The sequence below is a fragment of the Heterocephalus glaber genome, unplaced genomic scaffold (genome assembly GCF_053883595.1).
Source record: "Heterocephalus glaber isolate CG9 unplaced genomic scaffold, H.glaber_assembly_v1.0 deba00001457, whole genome shotgun sequence".
Classification (NCBI taxonomy): Eukaryota; Metazoa; Chordata; class Mammalia; order Rodentia; family Bathyergidae; genus Heterocephalus; species Heterocephalus glaber.
The window spans coordinates 32229373-32250352 of NW_028258305.1; the positions used below are offsets into that span (position 1 = coordinate 32229373).

The 20980-nt window shown below is 37.4% G+C and overlaps 1 pseudogene; it reads right to left on the reverse strand.

Annotated features, from left to right (window-relative positions):
- Nucleotides 1-16307: 16307 nt before the first annotated feature.
- LOC101706926 (kelch-like protein 5 pseudogene) lies at nucleotides 16308-18296 on the reverse strand (annotated as a pseudogene).
- Nucleotides 18297-20980: the final 2684 nt, after the last annotated feature.

The following is a 20980-nucleotide window of genomic DNA, read 5'->3' on the forward strand; positions in this document are numbered from 1 at the left end:
CGGGGTGGTCCTCCTCATCCTGTCCTGGTGGCTGGTGGAAAGCTGGTGGAGCAAGCTGGAACAAGCAGGTCCTGGTCAACCTGAAACCACTGGGCCCCACTTGGCCCAGCTGTCAGCTGGTGGGCCTGCTGGGGCGGGGCGGGGGGGTCCTCCTGTTGAGCACTTTTAAACCCACTTGTTGGCCATTTGTATGTCTCCTTTTGAGAAATGTCTGTTTAGGTTTATTGCCAATTTTTAAGTTGGGTTATTATTATTATTTTGGTATTGAACTTTGGAATTGCTTATATATTCTGGATATTAGCTCATTGTCGGATATAATTTTGAAAACCTTTTCTTCCATTCTGAAGTTTGCCTTTTCACTCTAATGAATTCTTTAAGTGTGGAAATGTCTCAGTTTGATATAAACTCAAAAGGCAAAACATATAAAGGTTTATGAAACCAGAATTCTAATAGCACTATCTGATCCTGCACCATGAGCTGTACTATTTTATGTTCCTACTATGAGTATGAGTGACCCACGTTCTTGACCTTCATTTCATCATTTGGTATTTGTTGTGTTTTTTTTGTAGCAGGTGTTCTAGGCTGGCCTTGAAGTCACTATGTAGCCCAGGCTGGCCTCCAATTCGTGACCCTCCTGCCTCAGCCCACCAAATGCTGGGATTACCAGCCTTGGCCACCACACCAAGCTTATTTTATTCATTTTGAAAGGTATGTAGTGATATTTCAATGTGCCTTTAATTTGCATATCCTTAAAATGGTTATGATGTTGAAAATCTTTTCATGTGGTTCTCTGTCAGCTGTCTATGCTCTTCAGGGAAATGTTTGTTTATTTCACTTATCCATTGTTTAATTGCATTCTTTAATTTTTTACTGTGAAATTAGGAGAGATTTTTATATATCCCAGATACAAGTACTTTATTAGATGTGTGGTTTGCAAATATGTTTTCACCATCTAGTAGTTTTTCATTTTCCTCTTGTAGCAGAGCAGCCCTTTCCAGAAGTTGTACTTAGCAGGATTACTTTCATCTTCCTTTCCTAATCCTTTATTATCTACTCTTTTTTATGGGCATTTCAAATTCTGAAAAAAAGGCCTCACTTGAATAGTCTAATTCTGAATTGAGCTTCAATGAATAGTTAAACTGTTAACATTAGACACTAGCTGCAGGAGATCGGAATGAGGTGCACAGCCTTGCTGAGAAAGACCTGGCCAGGCCTGCAGCCCCGTTGCCTCCTTCCCTTCCCTTAGAAAGCTCTCTGCACCCTGAGCCAGGGAAAGACAAAGCTTTGAGGTACTACTGTATTGCTTCTATCTTCCTCAAGACCAGTCTTGAATCAACCTGATCCCTTCCTACCCAAGCTCATTCACAAATATTGGTACTCCCAAGCAATTGGGCAGGTAACTCCCCCAGCAGATTTTTATGGAACGAATTTTAATTTTGATGAGGTCCAGTTTATCAGTTTCCCCTATATAGGCTACACTTTTGGTATCAAATGTAAGAACTCAGCCTTCGGTCCCAAAGCGTTTTTATATTTTCCCACAGTTTTATAGTTTTACATTTTACATAATCCATTTTGAGTTAAATTTCGTGTACAATGTGGAGTTTTGTGTACAATGTGAATTAAGATGATTCATTTTTTTTGTCATTGAACAGTAAAAAGCTTCAACACTATTTTGTTTTATTGCTTTGGAAACTTTGTATAAAAAATCAGTGGGGGTACTTGGCTGAGTGTCTTTTCTAGGTTCCTTGTGCATCTCTAGCTCTCTTTCAGTACCGTACAGTATTGAACCTTGTAGCTGTATTGTAAGACTTACAACATGCGAGTAATTCCTTTGATTTTTTTTCAAAACTGTTTTCAACTATTCTGTTTTTTTTTCCTTTCCATATAAAACTCAGGAAAGCTTGTCCATTATATAAAAACTGTGCTGAGATTTTGATGGGAATTGCATTAAGCTTATATATCAATTTGGGGAAATTAATATTTTTATTACATGGAGCCTTCCAATTAATTATTGGAGTATATCTCTGCTTATTTAGGTCTTCCATTACTTTTATCAGTGTCATATAATTGCCACTGTAAAGATCCTGTACTTATTTTGTTAGATTTGTATCTCTGTATTTCATTTGACTTGTAATTCCTAATCTGATATTTCATTATTTGCTCTCTCTTTTTCGTATAATTTTTATTCCTTTGTTTCTTATTTTCCTCTCTGTGGGCTACAGAAACACACTTGGTAGAAGTGGAATAATTTTTATTTTTACCTATTGCACTTGAATATATCTCTTAGTACAGTTATTTTAGTGACTACGTAATTATGACAACACACATATTTGATAAGTCTACTTACACTGATAAGTCTACGGGCATCAACATCCTACTACCTAAATTAAAGTGTAAGGAACCTTACTTCAATTTAGTTACATTTGCCTTTTCCACTTCATAAGAAATATTTCAAATTTACTGTACATTATCATTTTTTGTATTCACCCTAGCATGCCATAGCATACCAGAGCTTCTTTCTCTTGTCTATTAACGTAGTACTCATTGCTCACATTTTCCCATCCCTTTCTCCCCTACTTTCTCCATCCTGTGATAACCACCATTCTACTCTCACTGCTAAGAGACCAACTTTAATAGATTGCAAATGTGAGTGAAATTATGTAAGACATCAGTTTAAAATTTTTTTTTTTTTGATACCGGGGATCGAACTTGGGTCCTTGCGCTTGCGCAGCAGGTGGCGAAACCACGGAGCTAAATCCCCGACCCCATCAGTTTAAAAATTTAAAGAATCTAAAAATTGTCAAGAAACATAACTGTCTTAAGTATTTCTTTTTCATAGATGGAAGACTGTATTTGATGATGTTTGAATTTATGTCTCAATTGTCAAATATGTTAAAAAATATATGGAGAGAAAGACAGTGTTTTCCATCCCTATTTTTACCCACTTAATCTTCCCCCACCATGAAGATGGTTGGTGATCATTTCCTTTTTGCTCAGAAAACTTTCTCTGGTCTTGAAGCTAAGTGTACTGGTCAACAGTTTTCTTGTTATTTCACCTGAAAACTTCATCGTTTTGTCTCGTTTCTGAGGTATTTACACTAGATCTAGAAATCTGGGTGGGAAATCCTTTACTTGCTTAAAAATTTTATGCTTCTTCCTTGTGCCTTCATGTTTCAGATGAAGTTCTCCAATCTACCTTTTTATTTTACCTTAAAAAAACCTTTTTGTTTTGAGTTGTGGTAAAATAAATATAGCATAAAATGTAAAATCTTACCAGTTTTAAGTTCAGGAGTGTAAAGTATATTCAAATTTTTGTACAACCGATCTCCAGAACTTTCTCATCTTGCAAAACTAACACTCTGCATATTAACACCTAGTCTCCTTTCCCCTCCCAGTTATAGGATAAATTGTGTGACACCAAAATTTGTATGTTGATGTTTTGAGGCCCTGGATTTCAGAATGTGATTATAGTAGGAACTAGGGTCTTTATGGATTGAAAAATGAGGCTGTTAGGGTAAACCTCATGCATTCTGATTGGTGTTCTTGTGTATTCATTAGAGGATGTATTCCTCTAGAGGGACAGAATCAATAGAAAATATGTGTATACTTCTGCGAGGGGATTTATTAGGCAGGCTACAGGACCAGTAGCGGCAGCCTCCGTAGTGGCCATCTGTGTGCTGCTGAGATGGAGGGTCCAGCAGTTCTCAGCCCAGCAAGATGGAAGCTGCCAAACAAGAAGAATCAAGGATGCAGTGCCAGTCCGAGGTCTCATTGGCTTGCTGGTGGCTGCCTTCTTGCTGTGTCCTCACATGGTCTTTCCTTGGGTGTACATCCCTGGTATCTCATTGGATGTCCAATTTCCTCTTTTACAAGGTTCCCAGTTGGATTGGATTACAGTCTGCTCTGACAGCCTAATTCTAACTTAATCATCTCTTTAAAGACCTTATGTCCAAGTACAGTGCATGCTGAGGTTTTGAGTGTGAGGCCTTTACAGTGTGAATTTTGGAGGACTACTGTTCAGTCCACTGCAAATTTGTAATTTTAACTGAAAACATGAACAGAATGTTAAAATATAATCTCTGCTCTACTCATGAACACAGGCAAATTTGGTACATTTAAGTATTGCTCTTATAAAGGTTATTAAAATTTCAAAGAGAATGAAGTTTATTAAGAATTGTTGAGAGTTGCACAGAAAATTCACTCACGTGGAGTAGTCATGGAGATGAAGCAAGATTAAATGTAATGCTAGAGTATTACAAAATCTCACACTGGTGTTTATTTGGGAATATTTTTTAAAACTTTTCCCTCAATTTATGGATTTATAGACAGACTTACAAAGATTACAATACAAATAAATTCACCCTTGGTTGAAGGATAACATGTAATTTAAATGGAAGGATAATTTGTACTATACATTGCGATTGCCTGACTTTAATGAGAAAAACAGAGTAAATTCTAATATACTTTCCTGGGAATCATTCCAATTCTTAATAATTCCCTGCAGTGAGATGCCAGGAAAGGGCTGTTCATAGAGAGATGGCCAAAAGTCCATGCGTATAATCACTAATACGTTGTTTTCTTGGTTGCATTATCTTTGATTACAAAGAAAGTGAACTAATGTTAACATACATATGTTCTCAGGGATGTGTCATGCACAGGGGCAATTACATAGCATCAGAGCATCCGAAAAATAAAATTACGCCAATTTTATAGATCATCCCTTGTTTTGCATTTTGCTTCAGAAGAATCTAAAGCACAGTTATTTATATTTATTCTTGCTTCAGATATCAAAGTTTTTTGCATCTCTGGCATGTAGCACTTTCGGCTTTCCTTCCATTTCCAGTCTGAGTGATTCTTCCAATTTACTCTCAGACTTATGGGCCTAGAATTCCAGTGCACCATAAACTCCTTCAGAGTGAAGCATTTCAGAATTCGTGACAATTTAAACTTACATAAAATAGAATAGTGTCCCCACATACCCCAAGGATCCTTCTGAGTAACAAATAGATTTTTCCTGAAAGTTGTGGGTAATTCATTAAAGCTAGGGAGTAACACTTCCTGTTATTTTGGCATAAAATTTTCATCTTTAAGAATAAGATTAAGTTTAAAGTTTTTAACATGAGTCTTACATACTCGGTCAATCTTTTATTATATAATGAATATATAAATAAATGTTTTCTATAAATAAATGGTTTCCATGTTGCAAATAAATAAATACATCTTACCTCACCCTCCTAACTACTGTTTCTTAAATATTCAATAGTTTAGGGTTTAATCGTTCTGGACCCTATTTTGTACATAAATACATATATGTGTACACCCATCTATTTTTTGACAGAATAAGTACAGTATTGCTTTGTATGCCCTCTACATGTCACTTTGTTTCTCAGCTGGGTTTTTTGCCTTGAGCATTTTAAAATCATGTATCTTGCCACTGGAATTTTGCTGCTAAATTCAAGATTTTGACACTGAATTCCAGACATTTAGAAATTTCATCTTTTCTACTTTTATGTTAATATCATTTTTCACTTATGTGTCTAACATATTAGCTATCTCCTTCAGTTTGTATTTCTTTAATTTGAAAAGCATGTTTCCTACATCTTTGTCTAGGTCATTGGAAAAATATTGACCAAATTAGACTAACAAAAGTTACCATGTTTGAGGTTTACTTCTAGGTAGCACTACCCCACTGATCAACATTATTAGTGAATAACTGTTTAAGTGTACTAAATCTACATAGGAGACATTTTGTTGTGCCTTTTAAGGTTTTTGAAATCATGTGATTTTCTGTTCCTGGGCTCTGGTCTGTGAGGTACTGCAGGAAGAGTTCAGTTGGTCTTCCTCTTTCTAAAAATACGAATAGAACAACTAAGCCCCCTGCCAAAGTCACTTAAATGCCACAAAAAATTGGGAAAAATCTATTCAGTTTCACAGGTTTTTATTTTTGACTTACTCAAGTCAAATGAGGAAGAGGGCAAGGCAAAATGTATTAAGCTTTTAGTTTATTAAAAGCAGTAAAAAATGTAAAAAGCAAGCATGTTCTCTATAGCATAATACTTATGGGAAAGTTTCTCTTAGAAATGTCTCAGAGATTGCGTCTTGGACCATTGATAAAGGCAATTTGATACTTTCTTTTATATTTTATAAGATATGTTTTGCTTTTATATTTTTTGTTTTGTTTTGAAGAAAAGCAAATGGTATTTTTATATGTTTGTTACCCAACAACAAACAATTTCTCCACCCTAAGTTTGACTGCCAAGTTGGTTTATGTTATAATGGATAGGTCTGTTTCAGTTGAGGTTCCTGGAAGCAACAGAATGAGAGCTTGCATGGGGAATTCACTGCCAGGATATTGGTGGGAGGGCACACTTCCTGGAAGAGGGAAGGCAGCTGGCAGCTGGAGATGTCTTCTAAAAAGCCAGAGACCATAGAAAGCTGCTCATAGCCAGAAGAGCCTGAGCACAATGTGACTGCTGCTGCCACCACTGCAGCGGCTGTGAATAATCTCCAACTGCTCTTTGGCCTTCGTGACCCTTAGATTCTGTGTCTTGAGTGTTAGTTTGGGAAGGTGGAGCTTAGCTCATGTGCATGCTCTCCAGTTGCATCTAGGGTGTGTGAGAAGGATCTTTACTTTCATAGTGGGAAAGAGAAACCTGTCTGGATTAGTTTTCTGGGCCACTCTAGCAAAGTAGCACATGTTAAGTGGCTTAAGCAAGGGAAATTTTATTTTCTCACAGATCTAGAGACTCTAAGTCCAACCTCAAGGTGTGTCAGCAGGGTTGGTTCCTTCTGAGAACAGGGAAGGAGCTGATCTAGGCCCATCCTTGGCTTGCAGATGCCACCTTCTCTTTCCTTTGGCTGTCTTCCCTCTGCATGTCTCAGTGCAGATTTCTTGTTGTAAGATATGGGTCGTATTGGATTAGCGCCTACCTTAATGGCATAATTTTCATCAATTACCACTTTAAGGGGACTATCTCCAAATATGCTTGCATCCTGAGGCAGTAAGGGTCATAAGTGCAACATATCAAGTTTTTAGAGGTTCAAAATTGAGGCCCTAACACTAGCTTTTCTCTCCCATGGACGGTGCAAAGTGTTGGAGAGGTAATTCTACCAGATTAAAAACTGAAAAGCTCTTGTGAAAAAGAAATGATTTGGGGCAGCTAAAAAATGATACATGTCATTCTACAGTCTACTCTTTGCTTCTTGTAGTCATCGTTATGAAAATTTAAAAATTCCTAAATAATAAAATATTAAAAGTATTTTTACATTATTAAAATTCTAACACAAAAAGCACACCCACATAGCATCATATCCAATGTTGACATAAGGGTGAGAAATGGATATACTTTCTCTGCTGGTGAGAATGCAGACTTGCGTTCACCTTCCTATCCTTTTGCTTTTATGTGCTATTAAAATGGAGTTATGCCAACCTCTCTTCAAGAAAGAATTGGCTATTCGTTTGCAAAGAGTACAGTTAGCAGGCTATGTCCTGCTGTTAATTCCTTCAGAATTTACTTCAGCTTTCAAGCCAGGGTGATGATCTTCTTGGGCATGGTAGCAGTATAGGGCCTGGCCGTCTCTGGCCATCAATGGCTTCCTTTCCTAATCTTTGCTTAAGAGCTTCCCTTTGGTTTTGCTGAGATTTGGTCATCATGATGATTTGAGCTTTATCTTCCCCAATCCTGTTTCGTTGAAAAATCTTTCACAGATGTTATCCCCCTAAAACTTCTTGTACTCTTAACTTGCTTCTGTGGCTGCGTCTCAGAATGCCCAACTCTCCCCCTCCCCTCAATATTTAATATTTTTTTGTGTTTCCCATTGTTTATATTTTCATGTGTCTTTACTATTGCTGTCATAGATTTGTGAACCTTATGATTTTGGTACTGGGGAGCCAGCCAAAGGTCAAATTTAGTCCCCAACTATCCAGATTTATTTCCTTGACAACCATCAAGAATATGAGAAAAGCACATTCACAATTTGGCCAAATTGGTAGGATATCTAGTGTGCTCTCCTGAAACTCATAGAATCCCTTTATCTTATAGAAGGGTTAGAAGAAGGGCCAGGAAACATGCATATGTAGATTTAGCCAGGCTCGGCCCACCAGTGGGCCTGGAGAAATGTTGAAATGTTCTGCTGAGACTTTCTTGGTGCTAGGTTTAGTTGGGGTGGAAATCGCTGCTCTCAGCATGAGGAAGCTAGACAAATAGAGTACCTTTTAAAAATCCTAGCTTTTAAAGCTCCATTTCAACTTCTTTGTTTCTGTTTTAAAATAATATTATTTGTTTTGTCACTACCACATCATATAATGATTTACCAAAAGTTTGTTATATATTTCCCTGAAATCAGTTATTATACTTTTATTATTGACACTTTGCTATCTTCAAGCTTTTTTTGGATTACTTGATTCAGTGATCCATTTAAGGGTTGATAGAAACTAGGGTAGGCACTGAGAGAAACAAATAGAAAACTATCACTCTCTCTCTATAAAAGTGTGGATGATTGGTGGCCATAGCCTGCTCTGTGAATTTATGGGCAAAGGAAAGTCCGTAGTTAGAAGAATCAAGCAGACAGAGAGAAAAACAAGTGAGTGATTGGGTGACAGACAGAACTCGTTGGTTTCCTTGGAAAAGACTAAAGTGCAACTTGGCTTGTCAGTCCCAGCTCCATTTCTGAGTCACTCTGAGCTTCAGAAAACTTTTTAGAAGTCTTCCAATGAGTTCTCTTGATTTCACATATATTACTTCAAACTGTACTGCTATAATTTGTAACTCAGAAAGTTTTCCCTATTGCAGCGCATAGAACGTTTTGCATCACATAGAGGGGTATTCAGAAAACTTAATCAAATACTCATCTTGCTGAATCTTTTAGATGAGTCATTTACTGTTTCTTTACAGTGGCCCCAGAACTTCTTTTATTGTTTGAACTTGTGCAGTTTTAAGCTGTAGGTATATCATAATGCTAAGCACAGCCTCCTTTAACCTGTTGTCTCTCACAGAATATCAGAAAAAGTAATACCAGGGACAGAGGAGAGGGAGGAGGTGTGTGTATGTGCGCACATGCTTCCCATTTGGACGAATGGAGAAACTTTTGTCTTCACTAAAGCATTAATTGAGAGAGTCCAAATACCATCTACTCTTTGGTGGAGCAAGGTTTTATGTTTACGTTGGGCCAGGGAAACTAGATAGAAACAGCTTCCTAGACTGAGCTAGGAATCTGCATACCAGCCAGCAGAGAATTGGTACCAGAATCTGAATTCTTAAGAAGAAGGTGAGGTCTTTTATTTGGGGGAGGTTCATAGCCCATCTGGAAATACAGGTTTCTCCATGTATTCCCCCAATGGGCCATACTATTCTGAGGAGAAATCTGGAGGTAAAAATTCAAAGGCTTAAAACTGGTAGATACGGTGAGTCCCTTCTACTGATGATGATCTAATGGTGCAAATATACTGTGTTAACTTGCACCTCTGAGAATAAAAGTGCTTAGACTGACCTCAGACACCATGAGAACAATTTCTGTTCTAGGCATCAATCCAGGATATCTTTCCTTCCCTAGCCAGCATCATGCTTGATTTCCTCTTGACTAAAAGACATGCTTTGATTTTACTTTACTTATCCAGGTGTCTTCTACTTGTATGCCAATGTGGAGCCTTACAGCTGAACCAGGGAATTGACTGGAAGTCTATGCTCTGACCATATGCCTTGGAGTCACCTTCCACGTTCTCTGAGATGCTTCCTGTCCTTGGCAGCTGTGCCTTGTCTTCTCGTCATTATCTGGAGCAGTTCATGAGGTTTCTGAAACTTGGTTTCCTGACCATGGTTTTGCTGGTTGGAGATGAGTGAGCCCTGCTTCTTTGCCCTTCTCTGCTGTCATTTGTAATGATTGTGGTTTTGCTCTCTGATCTTGGAACCTGAGAGTGGAAAATAAAAGACCACAAGAATATACACGTGGTGTTTTCCACATGTGTGTGCTGACCTTATCTACTAAATCTTGATGACGGTGTCCACAAGGGCCAGAGGGGTCTTAACATCATCTTCAGGCCCTCTTAACAACTGACAAAAGCCAGATTTTAGGAGTAACACGGAAGATAGAGCTTTTTGTATGCACCCTATGCTGCTTATACTGAAGGACTCGTGAAAATTCTGAGAAAAGTTCTCTTGGGAGTTATACTGAAGGTACGTAGTCAGTGCAGTTGATATAGGTAAAATATAACTCCTGACCTGATAGATATTAAATGTGCCAAGTTCATGGTCTTACAACATTGAGGAATGAAGTTTTGAACCAAAGGATGAAGTTAAGAGAGTTTTATTGGAAATAAGGAGAAGGAGAAGGAGAAGAGCTCCTGGATTTCCAGGAGGGATCCTGAATAGGGTGGCCACCAAGGGCCTTTGTAAGGGTAATTTATATGGCAAAGTCACAATGTGGGGACAGTGTGGGTTAAACTATAATCAATTTACAGGATTGCAGTTAGAGTCCCTTAGCTAATATTAATCCAATAGGGAAACAAGTCACATAGCAAGGGTACATGGGAAGAACAAAGACATTTTGGGGAAGGCATGGGTCCAGGTGTTCTGGACACCCACCTGGGCCTATGTGGGCCTACTGGACCAGGTGTGCTGATTAGAGTATAATCTCAAGTTTTTATTTATCCCTTAGGGAGGCATGTAGGCCTGGCCCTCGAGTCTCCATCTTGAAGTCCATCCTTCTTCAGGTTAGCCCCCAGCCACAATTCTGATGTCTTTATTCTTTGTGCTGACTTCCTTGAGGACCCAGTCCTTCTTTGACTGTTTATTAATTTATATCTAACTTGGTTCTAGAACTGTGTTCCTGACCAGATTCTTAAGTGTAATGTCTAAGGCAAGATAGTTGCAAGCAAATCTTACTTTTTGATTACAGTACCTATTAATAGAAGAGAACAAATAGCTGGCTTTTTTTTCCAGGAAAAAAATGAATAATGAAGCATTTGTTTGTTATGTGCCAGTAGCACACATAAACAGTGGGAAATAGTCATAGGCACCAGGCTTTGGACTACCTGTCACTGGGATTCCAGTGCCAGTTCTGAGCCTTTCTGATAACGTAACTTAACTCTTTCAACTGGTAACAGTAATACCTATCTTTTGCATTCTTTTTTTTTTTTTTTGGTACTGGGGATCGAACTCAGGACCTTGTGCTTGCAAGGCAGGTGATGGCACCTCTGAGCTAAATCCCCGGCCTCTCTTTTGCATTGTTTATGGAACTATAATTTAAAATATTTATATTTGTAATATGACATCATAAATCCACGTATTTATGAAACATGCAGCATAATGACAGATGACTCACAGAGGCTGGTTTATTCATATGAACTTCTTTAGCACATACCATATAGCAGCACTGTGCTATATCTTAGGGATAAAATGTCAGATAAATTGTTAGTGCCTTCAGAAGGGTTATACTTTAACGGAGGAGACAGGTACACAAATAGACATTTGTAATGCATATTGGTAAGAGCAATTTCAGAGAAAGCATCAAGAAACACAGAAGCATGGAGGAGAGACAGTTATAAGCCAGGAGATGGAGGCAGGATCAGTAAAGGTTTTAGGAATTGATTATACTTCAGTGGAGAATGAGCTGAAAAGGACCAAATAAATATAGGCAATGCACACATTTAAAACATTGTGATATTTGAGATGTATGAATTTTTCTTTTTCTTCTTTCCTTTAATTCACATTGAAATGCTAACATTTCCTATGTTTTTGGTTGATTATATGTGCTTCTAATACTTTATTTGTTGGTAGCAAAGAGAAACCAAATTTATGGATCTCAATGGGTTTATCATTGCACATTAAAATTCCCAAGATTGGCCTTTAAAAGACTGGCCACTAAAAGAGGAAGAAGATTATGATACTAGAAAGATATTAAAAGTAGAACAAATCAGGTGTTACAAAATAAGAGTCTGAGGGTATAAACCTGAGGGAAAATTAAGGCAGTAAATATTACTGGTGTGTCCACATGTGTTAAATCTGGCTTTCCTGAAGAGGAAGCTGCCTAGCAACAGAGCCTCTCTAGGCCCCACCGGCCCACAGGAGCTCTGGGCTGGAGCTGTGGAGATCAACCTTTATGCTCAGGAGGACCTCAGCTTAGAGAAGTTTAGGGATCAGGATGCTAGGGTTCTGTAAAGTCCTGGAACATGAAGGAACTGGAAGACTTGAAATAGCTTTGGGAGCTGATTAATACTGTTCAGCTTCATTGCTAGTAAAATAGGGTTTTGTGGACTCACCTTAATATTTTACCATCTTTTAAAGCTTTTTGTTAATAGATAAATTCATTTTCAAACCATTCACCCAGAGGAAAGAACAACTACTACCTGCCTGTCAGGTTGTGCAGTGAGTCTATAGAAGTCTGGAGTTCATGCCTAGAATGCATCAGTGGTATTTAATGGTTGTTTCTTCTTTTTTGTGCCTAGTTGCTAATATATTTCTTGAGGACAACCTCTCTAGAATTTTTTCCATGCTTTTTCAGTTAACAGTGTGGTTTAGTAACAATCAAAAAGTAAATTATGATATTAAGTATATAGGACAGATTACTGGGTAGTTTTATCAAATAAGGTTCTAAAATTTGAGATGCTCATACCATAATATATTTCCAAGAACAAACCCACACTTGGGCTGAGCTTCCAGGAAATCCAGATATTGGGTTAAAAAATATTGAGATCAATTGATTATTCATTTTTGTCAACTTGATGCCAAAGACTTAGATTGTCTGGAGCAGTTGCAAATCAAGCCTTATGCATTCTATGGAGGTAGCTATAATCAAAACTACTAATATGGAACAAGAAGAAATTGCACCAATGGTGATTTTTGAGTCCATTGCATACACTGTTGCTTCTGGACTGGGAATAAGCAGAGAGTTGAGAGTTTGTGGAGATGATGGAGGTATTTTCCTTCTAGTAATCTGTCAGACAATCACTAAGGAATGACTAAAAGACAATCATTAAAGAACACCAGAAACATAATAAGCGTTAGTAGAAAGAGATATAGAATTTTGGCCAAATCTGCAGTATAGACCATTTATTGAGTATTCTGCAAACTGAATAATATGGTTTTCTTGTGTAAAACAAATAGAATATTTTCCATTATTCTAGTTACAAAATCTCTATTTCTGAAAAGTGGAAAAAACTTGTATTAATTTTCTGACGATGAAAAATAATTACTTGTTTACAGCCATACTGAGTACTTGAGTAGCTATGATTATACTATATTAAATACATTTCCAATAGAAAATCTCTGAATCTTCACAGAAATCTAGTAAAGTAGATACAGTTTCTGTCCTGTTTTATAGATGACAAAACTGAGGCACAAAGCAATTTAATAATTTACCAAAACCTTTACTACCCATAAGAGGCAGGGTAGGGATTTGAAGTTAGAACTTTCCTTAATCAACTCAGCCAAATGGTTTCCCTCCTAACACTTCTCTCTTGGGGATTTGGGCAAAGGTGAAGTAGGTCAACAGTTCTTCAGGAGCGCAACAACTGGCAACAACAACAATGACAATAGTTTATAAATAATGCATCTTATGTTGTCAGAATTTATTTTTACTTTTTCTCTTCAAAACCTTGCTATGTTATTATGTTGTACAGATGAGGCAGCTGCAGAATGGAAAGATAAGGAAATGACCACAGCACAAGTCTCTTATGGGATGGAGCAAGGAGGGGGTTCAGATTGCACAACTACGTGATTCACCGTTTACCCCCTGTCACCCTCCTGCCTTGCCTTCACTCCCTGCAGTACTCACCAGTCTTTCGGGGTCCCCTGTGACCTGGGTACCCCAGAGCTGTCTTGGCTTTTTCATTTAGTCATGCCTTTCAATCCTCCTACATCCCTTTAAGGCAATTCTTTATGACTTCATTCATAGATTGACTTTTAGGAGTACCTAATTCTCTTTCTCCAAAACTCCTTTCTTTAAAAGAATTTTACATAATTTTTTCTTTTTTTTTATTAGCATATGCTTGCAGTACATAATGATTACGTTCTCTATGGTGAGTTAGTGCATGTACTTAACATCTTAATTCTTTTTTCATACTCTTGCCCTCCTCTGTCATCTCTTAGTGAGCTTCCCCTTTGCAAGGTATCTACTCCCCTATTTCCTATTATGTATCTTTTATTTTGCTCTTCATTTTTATTTTGGGTTTCTCACAAAAGAGAAACTATATGATAGTCAAACTTGCATGTCTGATTTATTTCACTTAACATTCTCTTAAGGTGCATGTATTTTCCTACAAATGACTCAAGTTTATCCTTCTTTATGGCAGAGAAGTACTCCATTGTGTATAAATACCACCTTTTCTTTATCTATTCATCTGTTGATGGATATGGATGTATCACTTGTGATATGATACATTTAACTTTTTTGGGAAGACACCTAGAAGGGGAATAACTGGGTCAAATGGAATTCTATTTTTAGTTCTCTAAGAAATCTCCATGCTGATCTCCATAATGGTTGCTCTAGTTTACATTCCCACCAACAATGGAGAAGGGTTCCTTTTACCCACAGCCTCCCCAGAATTTGTTACATGATTTCTTGTTACTTGATGGCCTTTCTTTCTGGAGTAGGATGGAGTCTATTCTTGGGAACGCAACTTTGGTAGCATTAGGTCCTTGTCTTGGATTTCCCTGTAACGAAGAACTTACTATTCAGTTATGAGGAATGAAATGAGCTAACAGTCTATAGCTAATAGTTAATGTTTTCAGGGTCTTCTTCAGTTTTATGGCTGAGGTCATCCTCCTCCCAGGCAATCAGCAGCTAGTGGCCATGCCGGGAAATATTAGGACCTGGTCACTTCTGCCCAAGAAAGGATTACTTCACACTTCCCATGGGGTTGGCAGTGACTTTGTCAGATCAGCATGGTGTACCAATCTTTCCCTTGTCTCCTCCTGCTTTCTTTCCCTTCTTATCTTCACAAGCATTACTCCTCCCTTGTCCTATCCACAATCACAGCCCAACAAATGTCTTTCCATTCCGATTCCATCTCAGAGAAATCCAGAGGAACCAAGTGACACTGAAACTAATGCAGTAATCTACCAAGATGGATGATGGATTTAATGGCTGGCAATTTAATGGCTTCTCTGGTAATGCATTACTTACTGACTGAAAGTTTCTGGTCATTAAGCATAGAATGGGAAATATAAATAAATGAAAGTCATAGGAATATGGCAGGAAGAAAAACAGAGAGAGGGAGGGAGGGAGAGAGAAAGGAAAGAGAAAAACATATGGGTTTGGGGGCTTCATAAAAACTTTCAGATAGTTATCTAGTCTATTCCGCTCATCCATGAGTGTATAACTTAGCCCTTCTTTATTCTCTATTAAAACATAGTGTTAATGTTGTTAGTCATATTTTTTTTAAAAGGTGGTAATTTAGTTTATATTCACTTTATAACTAAGATATAAGTTAATGAATTATACCATAAGGAATTTTCACAAAATGTTATTGCCCAGTGGATGTTTTGGAAAGGTTTGACAATTAATGGAGGAGTACTAACATTCACATATGTAATTAGAGTTTACAAATGTGCAAAACTTTAGGTAACAAACACTTTAAACTTATTTTTCAAACATTCAAATAGCCCATCCCCCCAAAAGTGTCTGATTATAAAGAAGCACAATGGATTACTAACTGTGGAAACCATAAAAAACAAGGCAGGGGAGGCAAACAGACTTGAGAACACAAATGACTATCTAAACAATTTTGTAAATCATAAGAGACAAAAAAAATCAAAACAGCTTTCATAATATAAAAGCAAACAAATTCATATAATTAATTAGGTGAACATTATAAAATTTATGATATTTATTTCCTCTACATAAATTTGGATATCTTAAATTTAATGTAAAACATCATGTTTCCATTTTAGTTGAAGAATAGTATACATGTAGTTCTTGGTGATTCTTAGATGTAATGGAATGAATATTTAAATAGGCCCCAAAGATCACATCAAGTGTTTAATTGGTCACTGTTGTTTTTAATGCTTTAGTGTTGTTCTTTACTTACTGGACTAAGCCAATTTAAGAAATAAAATCCACAACCAAAGCATATGCAATGTAGCTTTTTCTGAAAAATTAAATAGTGTATCTTTATTATCATTAAAATAATGATTGTGATTAAACATAAATTACTGCAACTCATGTGTAGTAAACTTACAGATCAGTATTTTAAGTTTTATATGATATGTTAGCACTGTAATAAAATAAATCTGGGTAGTGGGAGTAAAATGTGCTTGACTGTGAATGAAATAAATTCCTAGTTACCACTGGATTATGTTTTGACCAGTGGATTTGCCCTCATATTTTATATCAGAAACATGTTCACAATTTAGCAGCTGTAGTCCTGATTTATTAAGGAATGAAAGTATTTGATCCTGGTCCATCTACTCCTTCCTCCCTTGGTTTAACATTCTTCACTTTGAGATGAGGTACTTTGTGCCCAGGAATGTGGGATTGCATGTCTGCTAAAAACTTATCCACTGATAGTAGAACATCTGTACTAAATTAATAAAGGTTGAGGGTATCTTCACTTAGAAAACAATGCATATAAATGTAAAATTATAATTTTACAGTCACAACACAAGTTCCAGCTCTTCCTAGGCACAGTGGAGCCACCTGGGTCCACTCATTTTCTGGGGATCATAAGCCTCCATTGTATTAAGATAAGTCTGTCCATCATACCCTCCAACGGCATACAATTTATCACCAGGTAAACAGACTCCTACAGCATCTCTGCTGATGCCCATAGATGCCACCGCAGTCCACACATCTGTTTTGGGATCTTATCTTTCCACACAGTCTGAGAGTCTGGAAGTCAAGTTGGATGCAGGGGCATCATGTCCTCCAATAGCGTACAGCAGATCATTCCAAGCTGTTACTCTGACACCACCTCTTCTTTTTGACATCTGGGCACACAGTGTCCACTTATTAGTATGAGGATCAAAGCATTCTACTGATTTGAGACAAGAACTTTCTTCACGACCACCAGCTGCATAAAGTTTTCCACTGAGCACTGCCACACCTGCTGTGCTCCTGGGCATGGACATAGTGGCAACAAAATTCCACTGGTGAGCCTGTGGGTCCCATCTTTCCACTGTGTTCAGATAGCTCCAGTCATTGTGCCCTCTGACTGCATACGTGGGGCCTTCCAGCACAGCCATGCCAAGGCCATGTCTATGTGTGGACATAGGTGGCATCACACTCCAAGTCTTTGTTTTGGGATTGTAGCACTCTACAGTGTTCAAAGTCTTCACTCCATCTCTCCCTCCAACCACAAACAGTTTGTCATCTAACACCGCAACTCTGAATTGTAGCCTCCTCCCATTCATAGCTGTTACAGGAGTCCACATATTTATGCAGAGATCATACTTTTCAATGCTGGTTGTGCCTTTTGTTGAATCCATTCCTCCGATTCCAAATAATGTACCAATAGTTGACTTTCTAGGTTTTGTCCGAGGACTCTGTAACATGGATCATCTCTCTGGTAATAAATGATACTTCATTGCTTCCATAATGAGTTTCTGACATGCTATGTCATCCCGAAAAAGTACATTATTTTCCATATCTGCCAGGAACTGTGGTGCAAGAAGAGGTAGCCTAATATAAGCTAAAAGTTTACTGAGATCTTTCTGTCTCTGCTTTAAATTATGACAGACCCAAGTGAGAAGTGCATTCAATATTGTCTCCTCATTAGGAATGGTCATGTCATCACTGGCCGGGAGCTTTGCCATTTCACTGGCTGGTAGTAATACAAATTCATGGTTTCTGATTACTTCCATGAAATGTTCCATAGGATAATTGTAAGCCACTTTATGTAAATCTGTACAACCTTGGGCATCAGTAAAAGAACGGATTCCAAGACAGTTGGATGGGTGAAGCTGTTTCATTAAAAACTTCCAGCATCCCTCCACAACCTGTGAGAACTGAAGGAGGCAGGCAGTAGATAACAGGCTCTCAATATTATCTTCTTTTAATTCAAGGCGGCCTGTATATGCATACTGAATCAAGGACCATTAATGAGTTTGGCTCTACACCTTCCACTTTTATTTCTTCCTGTCTTGCCTCTCTGACATCATTAGTAAACATGGCAGCAAAATAATCTGAGACACAGGAGAGCACCAATCTGTGAGCTGGAATTCTCCAATTATCAGCAACTAAAATTACATCACATAACTGTTTGTGTCTCAAATAGTTTTTCATTTTGTAAAATGTTTGTTCAGCATGATTAAGGGCTTGAAAAAATTGATCGGATGAACATGCTCCATAGTATGACAAGATGATCATGTCTGACTACTATTGGAAGTCCGCGTAGGGCTCCAGAGGAGGCCTAGGGGGAGGGCGGGGGACCCGAGGACTGAGGAGAGGGATGCTTGGCCCCTCGCGTTGCCAGTCCCTTCCTGGCAGCGTCAGCCGGCCACCCAGCTCGGTCAGGCTGGCCGGGCCTGGACGGAACTTGTTGGGCAGCCCAGGAGGGGGCGGGTGGGCATGCGAGGGCAGTCACATGTTACATAGGCAAAAAATAAAAATGCATGAACAATATTACCGTATTGGTTTATTTTATTATCATTATAAAGTAAATTTCAAGTGCTCATAAAGTACCTAGATTAATATCTGGCACACAGTAGGCTTTCTATAAATATTTGTTGAATGAATAAAGTGAATAAAAGTTTTAACAATTCAGCCTGTTATACATTTTAGTAAAAAGATCAAATACAGCTAGACAAATATTGCACGATCTCATTTATATTTAAACCTAAAAAAGTTGAATTCATAAAAGTAGAGAGTATAATGGTAGTTATCAGGAACTAGGGGAAGTGGGACGAATGGGGACATATTAAATGTATAAAGCTTCAGTTAATTAGAATGAATAAATTCTGGAGACATGTAGTTAATCATACTGTATTATATATCAGAAATTTGCTAACAGAGTAGATTTTAAGTGCCTTCACCACACACACACACGCACACATACACAAACACACAAATGTTAATTTTATGAGGAAATGAATATGTTAATTAGGTTGATTGTGATAATCATTAGCACACATATATGAGAACGTCATGTTGCAGACCTTAAATTTATACAATTTTTATTTGCTCTTCACTAAATCTGAAAAAATGAAAAATAGATATGTGAAAGTAATGGGAGGGGACAGTCAATGATAGAAAATATTTTATCCCAATATAATACAGTAAAATTGATTTAAAGGAAATTGATAAGTATAAAATAAATCTGAATCTGAGCTATCCATCTTAAGCACTATAATTATCAAAGTAATGCCAGATAAAGCATTTGTTACCAACAGGCAGACATTCAGGTATTTGAGAAAAAAATGCTGTTTCAAAAATTATGTTTCTATCACATACTGGTTATGAATTATTCAATAAATGTGAGGGAGTGATATTGTTTACAACACATTTTCTGCCAACTTCTGTTTTTCACTAAATGTTTTAAAAAATGGAGGTAGCTTCACAATGTCATCAGTAAGAGAAGCAGATGGTACTTCTTTGACCCTTCATTTTAGCTTCTAGGCATTTGCAATCAGTTATATGCAAGATATGTAGACAGACAATATGCATTAAAATTAGCCCCATCTTTTTTAGCTGTCAAAAAGTAGACTTGGTCATAAAATTTCAGAGCAAAGAATCTGAGAGATCATCTACTTCAATTCTTGTATTTTACAGGTGAGAAAACTCTTGGTCAGAGAAGTAGTAAATTGACCATCTAAAGGTTGCAGCAGAAGAAATAGGACCAGACTTCATTTCCTTGACTTAGTGCTAGAGACTGTCCCATGCCCAGGACCAAAGTTGCCTCTTCCATGTGGACGATTCAAGTATTTGTAGATTATTTAAAATTATGAGACCGTGTGCTTACTTCGGCAGCAATATACTAAAATTATGAAACATTTAAAGCATTCTGAAAATTAAGAATATTATAACTAAGGGATTATTTCCACCCAGTTCTATTAAAATCTAAAACATTGTCATATTTGTATCAGATTTAAAAGTCATAAAATGGGGTTTAAATACTCTTAAATAGATCAGATTTATTATATTCTATTTACAGTGAAGTAACAGTGAAATAGACAAGGATTCATTAGTACTTTTTAGAATCAGATATGTAAATTTTCCCAACACTCTGAAAATAACAATATAAATAATATTACCAGTTATCTTAAGTAATAATATTCATCTGCTTATTATATAATACACTCATTTGCATCTATTATATTATTTTGTTTAAAAAAACACATGTTGTTATTGTCCTAGAGGTAACTCATTTTGTTATAGAACAGGCTATCTGTCTTTTATCACTATTCTTTTCAGCTGAAGCAGTAATGTGTCATATAAACCTGTATTTCTCTGGTGGGCCCAAAGACCTCTAATAGCCTAAATAATTTCTTTGTATGGAAAAGACAGACACTTTATCTCAGGGGTGGACATCTTGCCAGGACCCACAGCTTCTTGCACAGAGCTGCTCTGGATTTAGCTCTCCCTTCCATTCAGGTACTCCTGCATAGGTCCAATTAGCAAACTTCAATGTACCTCTGGAGGCCAAAAAGATGACCCTCAAGTCTTGCGAGTGAGTAAGTTCAAGACATGGCCAATCTAAATGAGGACTATTGTGTAAACATTTGAACTTGGTTTTGCAAGGATTTCTTTTACTTATGTTTGAATATTGGTTACACCCCAGGTTCTGCAATTTCACATGAAAAAGAATGAGGAAAGCATGCTGTGAATGAAGGCTTCACTGAGGAGAAGCTAGGAACCCATCCAGGTTTTTCTCCCAGAAAACTGATCCTAAGTACAAATGGTTGGATTTCTTGGAACTGATCCTAAGTACAAATGGTTGGATTTCAAAGCACATTTGTTCTGAGACTGAGATGGATGGCAAAGCTAAAGTGACTTAGGTAGAAAGAGTGTGATATGAGGTATAATACTCAGTCCTACCTGCCTCCAGCTA